The sequence below is a fragment of the Eucalyptus grandis genome, chromosome 2, assembly GCF_016545825.1.
Source record: "Eucalyptus grandis isolate ANBG69807.140 chromosome 2, ASM1654582v1, whole genome shotgun sequence".
NCBI lineage: Eukaryota > Viridiplantae > Streptophyta > Magnoliopsida > Myrtales > Myrtaceae > Eucalyptus > Eucalyptus grandis.
In genome coordinates this window covers 21338269-21346682 of record NC_052613.1, presented here as the reverse complement: position 1 = coordinate 21346682, position 8414 = coordinate 21338269, and the positions used below count along the sequence as shown (strand labels likewise).

At 36.2% G+C, this 8414-nt stretch overlaps 1 long non-coding RNA gene across 1 annotated transcript; it reads right to left on the bottom strand.

Moving 5' to 3' along the window:
- Nucleotides 1–3059: 3059 nt before the first annotated feature.
- On the bottom strand, nt 3060–5810 carry LOC108956505. The gene is made up of 2 exons (XR_005548113.1): nt 5264–5810; nt 3060–5167 (listed from the first exon to the last, which is right to left on the bottom strand). It is a non-coding gene; the product is annotated as an uncharacterized LOC108956505 (long non-coding RNA).
- Nucleotides 5811–8414: the final 2604 nt, after the last annotated feature.

Sequence of the window (8414 nt, the reverse complement as noted above, 5' to 3'; positions counted from 1 at the left end):
TGTTTGAATTTTTTTGGATCAATCGCATGCAATGCAAAATATATATTATTTTTCCATGGACACTCGTGTCTTCTCTTGTATTTTTTGCTTTTTCTAGCCAGTTGCCAATCATGCCCTCATCAGACGGACCAGAGGGCACACCCAATGAATCAGTCTAGTGAGGCCTCGCTATCACTAGGTAAGGGTGAGCTCGCCCAACATCACGACGACGAGCCTCACCATGGCTAAGTGACCTCAACCTCGCTCAGCGATGACGAGGGAGAGCTCGCCCATAGTGGCAAGCTAACACGGATATGCGACACGACATGCCGACACGTAATTTCTCAAAAATAGATAATTCCGACACGTTGGGACATGTTATATATTAAATGAATATTTTTATTTTTAATTAATTTAATTCAAATTTATAAATAAATAATAAATAGCTTACAATGAATTTACACTAATAATATTAATAAATCTATTCATAGGAAATTTGAAAGACATATTAATAGTTAATGGGTACCATATTTGGGAACATATTTCTAACTTTAACAAAAATTATAAATGAAACTAATGACTAATAAAATATTATAATCAACTTATTTAAAAAAAAAAAAATCTATGATCTTCTATAATAATAAAAATTTATCATTATTTAACTTTTAACATTTTTGAAAACTATTTTAAACTAATTTGATTATTTTTCAATTAATGTAACATCACCGTTCAAAAATTATTTTCCTCCTTTATTTTTTTTCCCAAACCCTCATTTCTCTTTTCCCACGCCACCTTGAACACCCCCTCCCCCATTAGTTTCTTTTCCTCCTTTCTCCCCCACTCTAATGACTTGTAATTTCTCTGAATTTTCTCTCCCACTCCATCCCCAAAATTTATTTCCTTCCCTCATTTCTCTCTCTCCCACGCCACCTCAAACACCCCCTCGGTTTCTTGTCCTCCTTGCTCCCTCCAATGATGTGTCATTTCCCTGGATTTTCTCTACCACCCCATACCACCCCTCTGATTTTGTTCCTCCTCCCCCTAACCTTTCATTTCCCTCATCTCTCTTCCCCACTCCCACTCATGCCACCCCCACCCCTTGGCCCCCCATAACCTGTTGTTTCTCTCTCCCCCTCACCCCCATGCCACCCCTACCCCCTAGGCCCCTGCCTCGTTTCTTTCGCCTTTCTTCCACTTCTCCCATCCATTGCTCGTTGTTTCTCCTCCCCACCCCCACCTCCCTCCTCTCCACCTTCGGTTCTTTCCCCTCTTCCCCCTCCCCCCATCACTCATTAACCATGACCTCCTCCTCCTCCTTCTCACACGATCCTTTCTACTATCTTTCAGTCGCCTCACTGCCCCACCTCCCGCCCTTCCTCCTCGCAGCCGCAACCTCAGCCTCGCCACTGGCCCTCTATCGCAGCATCATAATCGCGACGTGGTCTCTGCTCTTCCTTTGACCCTCCCTAAGCGGCACGGCGTCACCTCTGCTCCCTCGCTCTTGTCTCCACCCTCCATCACCTTCTTCAATGATCTTCTTTCGGACATGCGTGTTGAAACGTGTCGAGAAAAGTTAATCACGTGTCAAAAAATCCGACATGCGTTGACTGCGTGTCCCAGCGTGTCGAACACGTTGACACATGTCAAACACGACACGGAAGCTCTGACAGCGTGTCCGTGCTTCATAGGTGGCGAGGCCTCACCAATGGCTAATAAGGTGCCGCTGATCATACTCCTAATCGGTTCGAAGAAGAAGAAAAAAAAAAGAGAAAAAAATGGAAAAATAAAATATTATTAAAACTTGTCACGTCAATGTTGGTCAAACGGCATTTAGGTCATTGTCGGCCAACCAGATTTGGCTAAATAGACTGGATTGACATAATCACAAAAGGTTTAAGATTGAATTATCAAAAAAAAAAAAAGGTCTAGGACTTAACTAGAAAAATTATAATAGATTTATGATTGTTTTGGTAAATTTTCAGCTTTAAAATAATAATGAATGAAAAAAAAAAGAAGAGGTGATGGTATGATAGTCTTTTTGGCTAATGTAAGTTAGGAATAATTTAATGCTTTTTAAGCATGCCTATGGCACTTTAAATGTAAACCACAGGGAAAGTGAGTTATTTTCGATATCTCAAGTTCTATTTTTGATTTCCTGAGGTCCTATCAGCCATGTTATGCTTAAAATTTTGCTTTACCAAGTAATTTGAGTAGACACGTCATAATTCTTCTTTTTTTGTGTAATCGCAATGACATTATTTTACGGGTCATAAGATCGAAAAATTATCAGTGATCGCAAGAGATTTAGAACAATGTTCGCTTTGATATAATCAAGCTACCTAGCCTATCTTATAATTCCAAATGTCACTATAAAACCAAACCCAATGATGATTAAGAGTTAAAATTTCCAAATATTGCATTTTTTAAGAGGATTAAATAAAATTGTTGGTTTTAGACTCTTCACTACTAGTGAAATTTCAAAAGATGTATGGAATTCAAGAATATAGAAATTAGGTTTACGATGATAGAAAATTGGGGATAACCATTGTCGCGACCCGATCTCGCCGCCCCCTCGAAAAGTATCCAAGGTTAGGAAAGGTCGGGTTTAGGGATACTTGATCTCAAGATCGCGAGCTCTCCCAAGCTCGTACCCCGCGTGACAGTAGGTTTATTATGCGATCTAGGTATTTAACAACCTAAGAATATACAGGAGTCGCCACTAGCCTCAACTTTGGGGATCGGCTAGAAACCCAATCGAGGGTCGGGAGTGTTCCCTCAATTCCTACGCAACCAGATATCTAGGTTCGGGGACTTGGGTTACGCTAATATTGCTATTAGCGCCCTTTCGGTACCTAAACAGTATGTTGTGTTTTTCCTAACATATCCATGCGTTTCTTTTTACATTTTTCAGGATCATCAATTCCTAGACTAAGTGATCATGCGTGGTTGATCATTTTCATTTTATTCTATTTCTGAGATATGAAAGGAAATCAAACAATGAAAATTAAAATTAAATTGCAAGACATGAAGTAAACAATCAAGATAAAACAGTAAACCTAATCATGCAATTCTAAAGAATATAAAAGAGAAAACAATCGAGAAAGAAAGGAAACCCGCAACTCGTCGGGCTTTATACAATGCATAAAACTCGAGACATATGTCGGGAAAATGAGCATTACATGATAACAGTCGGAGTGGACATCGACCTTCACCATCTTCACGCCTTCTCCATCTTCGAGATCCTATTCTAAACCTAGTCTAAGAAATAAGAATCCGTTGCCTCATCTTATATGACTAAGACAATGCATAGAAATCATTATTACAACGAACAGACATAGGCATCAGACATGAACATGAATCTAGCAAATTCAAGTCACAAACATGACAAAATACAATGCATGTTTAAAGGTTCATAAGACCACCTAGACAATGTACAAAAATGTGAAACTTGCACATGACATAAGGTTGAATGCGAAAAAGGTTTGAGTAAACATTTAACCCTAAATCAGAATGCTAAGAAGTCACACAAGTCATTAACATTACAAAGTGACTTGGAACTAAGAATGTCATGCTTGACAAATTTCAATTGCAATTAGCCAAATGGGTGCATGATATTCATATCAAACGAGATTCAAATATGATATGCCATGCATTAATGCGAAACTTGTAACACGTGTTTCAAATGTCAAGAAGACAATGAGGCACAAGTTTCATGCATACAACTTCGTCAAAAATGCAGCAAAATATCAGGATGTCATAACACATGAATAGTGATTTGATCTAAAAAAGAAAATCTGAAGAATATGAAATTTTACCACAGCGCGAACAAAAGAAAGGCGAACAACTTTTGTTAAAGACCCAATCTTAGAATCCTTAACAAGAAAATCATAGAAGAATGACAAGATGTCAGCTTCGACAAGGGAACAACAGGGGTTCTGAATTTCATTTTATGACAGATTTCTATCATGCGCATCACAAGAGAAGTTGAGTCCAATTGATGTGCAAATAATGCAAAATCAGCATCATAAGAAAGTGACAGACAATCAGGCCAACAATAACAGTATATGCATTTCTGACCAAGGCAAATTCCAGATTTCATAATTGTTTAGAAAAAAAAATGTTAAACATAGCAAATGATGGTCGATTCAAGCATGCAATATATCATTTTAAAGCTTGAGATGTCTATTACAATTATCTAGAAGACATTAAATCCTAATAACATCACCTACCAGTTCATATCAAGCGGTTTACACAGAAGGTCATTCAGAACAGAGAGCAAGTCAGAACACCAAAATTTTCCAGAAAACTGGTGCTAAATGCCGAGCTACTTTCAGGTAGTAAACGACATCGGATCGGAACGTTCTATGGGTCGTTGGAAAGTTCTTTGAGTCTTCTTCAACTCTCGTGAAGACATCAAACACAGAAAACCACAGAAACCAGCTCATATCAGGTCATTTTCACAAAAGGTCATCTGAAACAGAGAATCAATCAGAACAGCAAATCAACCTTAAAACTACTGCAGAATTGACAGACTTTGTAGGTGTTTTTTGATGACTGAACGACGTCCGTTCAGGGCGTGCAACATATCAAATCGAAGCTCTAGAAGTATATATTATATGTCTAGAAGGACTCGAGATCAAAAAACCTCATCTAGCACCTCCTTTCAGCCGAAACAGTGAGTCACTCATCCGAAATCGAAAATCACAGAATCTCAGCATCCAACTGCAATCAATTCCAGATCATACAAACATCGATTTTAATTAGATTTGCAATGCATCCTGGCCCCGAACCTTCATTGTCGATCATGAATCACGACACGAGAAGCTCTCGCCTCATCGGATGATATTAAATGGAGTTTCAAGGCACCCACCTTGGTCCTTAAGGAATCAGCCAAGAACTGACCTTCGGAGATGTTCACCATTCAGTGACAATAAAGTTGCTATTTAACAAAAAAACATGTACTGAAATCAGTGGAGGATCTGAATCTAATAACACTCCTTACCGAAATAGAAAAGAGGAAACCAAACACTTAGCTTCGATTTTGTTATTGGAACTCCTGGAAAATGAAGAACGCTGGCCTTTGATTCTGTGATCCTCGAACTCATCGAATGAACGCCTCGGCTGCTGATTTGAAGATGGTGTATGCTTCTTTCGAGTTGCAATCTAGACATGTTTTTCTCAGCTTCTTCTTCAACAAAATCAGTGAAATTAAATGTCAACAGAATCTACTGAAATCAGAATCTTTGCGCAACAAATGTACAAGTAAAGATTGAGAAGACTCAACTCAATCTTCATTCTGCGATTTTCTGGAAATCAGCACATCAACTACTCCGAAGCATCTTCAGAGATTTTGATGATCAAGTAACAACGAAGAACTCCTTCGATCTTCATCTGTTCCATCTTCAATCAAGAGAGAGACCGACCGAGAGACAAATCCAGAGAGCGAGAGACAGATCCTGAGCGCGAGATCCAGCCAGAGAGGAATCGTCGGAATCTCTCTTGCGCGCGAGACTACCGGCAAAGCAGAACAAGAAAACGATTGGAAGCTGTTGCCGCCGCTGCCGTCGTTACCACCATTGCCAATCAGCTTCAGAGCTCGAGAAAGAGCAGATGAGGAAGTCGAGATCCTCAAGCTAAAGAGAGAGACCGATTTCCACCTTGAATCGATTCGGCCGTCAAACCCTAGATCGCTCTCCGAGATGCAGAGAGATTCGGAGAGAGCGATAATCCCCTCAGCAAGAGAATACGTCAGAGAGCATCCGCGAGAACCGTTTTTTAGAGAGAGAGAGAGAGAGCGGGAGCGAGAGAGCGTCTTGAGAGAGAGAATCCGCGCCCGAGAGAGCCCCCCGAGAGGAGAGAGAGAGCGTGTGAGGAGCCAGCCCCTTTTTCTTTTTCTTGTTTTCATTTTCTTTCTTTCTTTATTTTCTCTCATTTTTCTTTATTTCTCCTTTTTTTTTTTTTCTTTTTGATTCCTTTACTTCTTTTTCTTTCTCTCTATATTATTTTTTTTGTTTTCTTTTCATTTCTTTTTGTTTTATTTTTTATTTCCTTTCATTTTTATTTATTTATTTTTGGCTTTTTATTTTTCTATATTTTTGCAAAATGGATGATTAAAATGTTGACGACAATTTCGGTGTCAACAACCATGGAAACAAAACTTAAAATTTTCTGGACGCCTCAGTTCCAACATGGCGAGCTCAGGACCTAATTAATAGTGGTTCTGTACTTTTTAAACTTTGCATCCCTTAAACTTTTCGTTTCTATCTTGTTAACTTCCAATTTCATCGTTTGACCGTACATGTAAGACAACAAAATTTTGTTGCAAAAATCAACGATGGGCAAATAATTTCTCTAGATATTATTTATATTGTTGTTACCTATAAATTAATCTAAGTCATGCAAAGACTAACACATTGCGTTGAATTAATATGCTTGATAAATGATAAATGACAATTTTTAAGAAACATTTTGTAATGAAATATGCGATTGGCTTGATAAATAATTCTTCGAGATCATAGGGATTAACAAAACCAGTTCAATTCATTATGTCGATTTAATGTCTCTTAATTTTTCAATCATTTTCTAACGAGGGATATAGAAATGAGGAGTTTCGGCCAATACAGTTGCAAGAAGAAGGCGATAACATAAATCTGGTTGGGGATAGTTAATTTTTAGATTAGACATACTATTTTTAGATAATGCAAATTTGCAAATCAAGTAAAAATTAAGCTTAACTAAGCTAATTGACTCCATGTTTGAATTTAATAATAAAGATACCGAAATGCTTTTATTGCTTATCACACAAATGAACCTTGACCCTGGAGAATTTTAAAGAGCTATGAAATGATTTTTTTTATGAAATAGAGAGACAATCTTAAAAATACTTCATGGAAAATTATGTATGACTTTTGACAAGGGTAAACCAGTCCAATCAAAAGGTAAAATTTGAAAATTTTGGGGAAGAGTTGTACTTTTTAGTTGTGGAAATATCATTCCGCTAAGATGAAATAGCAAACAAAATATATAAATTTTTTTGGGTCTAGAAGTGTAGACAAAATATATAAATCAAGACTAGTCAATTTAACGAATAAATGTTAAAGTAAAATAACTATGCAATGTGCTTATGATGATTATATTCCCGATGCTTTCCATCACATAATAGTGCATTGACTAGAGAAAATTAAACTCCCGTCTTTTCTATGTTTGGTCAAGAGTTTATAGCTTTCGCTTCAAATTAAATTTCTTACCAAAATATTCATGTCGCTTCCTAATTTAATTTCATATTGGAATATCATTCAAGACCTACTTTTATGTTGGAAAAAATAGCACAAAAGAGCACGTTGATGCGAAAGACCTATCTTTTTGACTAATTTATTTGCTAAAAATGTTTTCTTCTTGTTCTTGAACCACTCCATCCTATTTGAATATGTAATTCTGCTATCGAGTTCTACGAAGGTGCGGTTATTAAGTTCACCTAAATTGAAAATTTATGGAATATTTGAAAGATTTATTAAAAAATAGTGAACCAAATCTAAAAATCCCTCTGTGTGCGATGTATAAATCCAATGATTTCCGTTCCCTAGAGGAGTCTTGTCATTCCTATGTTTTTATTAAGGAAAAATACCACAAAAAATCTCAAATTTTCTCCATAAAAAACCCTAAATTTATACATGCATGACACATTTACTTCAAATTTTTTTCTATGACACAAAAAGTCACAAATTTTATTAACAGCGACACATTTACCATAAATTTTTCTTTGTGATACCAAAAATTCTGAATTTATATTAATGTGACACATTTACCTTAAACTCTTTGATTGAAGGGTATTTTAGTCTTTCAATTTTAATTTTTTTTCTCTATTTCTTTCATTTTCCTGTCTTTTCTTTTTTCCTTTTTCTCTCTTCCCTATGCCTTGGTCGGCGGAGCGAAGTTGACGAGGCCGTGCTCACCTGAGGGAAAAGAGAAGAAGAAATAAAAAAAAAAAAAGAGAAATAAAAAAAACAAATAAAGGAAAGAAAAAGAATTTTCTAAGACAAAAATTGCCCTTCAGTCAAAGAATTTGAGGTAAATGTATTACATTGATATAAATTTGGGATTTTTTATATCAAAAAAAAATTGGGTAAATACATGATAGTTTGCAAAGTTTAGATTATTTGTCACAAAAAAAAATTGGGAAAATGTATAATATGAGTACAAATTTAAGGTTTCTTGTGTCATAAAAAAATTTACGAATAAATTTATCACAAAATAAAGTTTAAGATTTTTTGCGATAATTTTCCCTTTTTTTTACAAGTCAATGCTAAAAATCATCCATTTTCCACAACAATTAATGGGAAAGTCTATCCATCAATTTTATTATTATTATTTTAGATATTGAAGAAACTTTGCTAGATTTTTCATTTTAAAAATACTTGAATTAAATTAGTTTAAGG